General features: G+C 65.6%; 1 protein-coding gene across 1 annotated transcript in view; it reads left to right on the top strand.

Annotated features, from left to right (window-relative positions):
- Positions 1-459, top strand: part of LOC118452497 (E3 ubiquitin-protein ligase RNF182-like) — an 8,655-nt gene that overhangs the window by 471 nt on the left and 7,725 nt on the right. The gene's annotated exons all lie outside the window — the stretch shown is intronic.

Below are 459 nucleotides of genomic sequence, written 5' to 3'. Positions count from 1 at the left end.
CTGCCCCGCCGAGCCTGTTCCAAGGGAGAAGCCCAGGGCAGGTGATGGAGGCCGGGCAGCCAGGGCTGTGCCAGGGGCTGGGGTGGGGGGGAGCAGCCGGGGATGCAGCTGGGAGCCGTGCAGGGTAGGAGCAGGACTGGGGGGACAAGGTCACTGGTCACACTGGGAGCTGGGTGTTGCCTGGTCCCCTGGATTAAATTCTTTCAGACTCTGCCAAACCTCAACGAGTTGGACCAAAGGGCCCCTTGCTAACCCTGCTCTGGGCGGCTCCAGCCCAAGTGGCTGCTCTGGTGTGGGCTGGAGCTGCAGCCCAGCGCTGGCTCATCAGGGTGTGGACAATAATTTTGTGGGCAGCTCACGGAGCTCAGCGAACAGGGTAGAGCCCTGTCCTGCGCCCCGCGGGGGCTGAGAGCAGCAAGGTGTGACCCTGTCACTGGCGAGGAGGGGCTGGGAACCCCC

The sequence above is a fragment of the Egretta garzetta genome, unplaced genomic scaffold, assembly GCF_000687185.1.
Source record: "Egretta garzetta isolate BGI_Z169 unplaced genomic scaffold, ASM68718v1 scaffold356, whole genome shotgun sequence".
In the NCBI taxonomy this organism is placed as follows: domain Eukaryota; kingdom Metazoa; phylum Chordata; class Aves; order Pelecaniformes; family Ardeidae; genus Egretta; species Egretta garzetta.
Note: the sequence above shows the minus strand (reverse complement) of the source record. Positions and strands in the feature narration are given on the sequence as shown.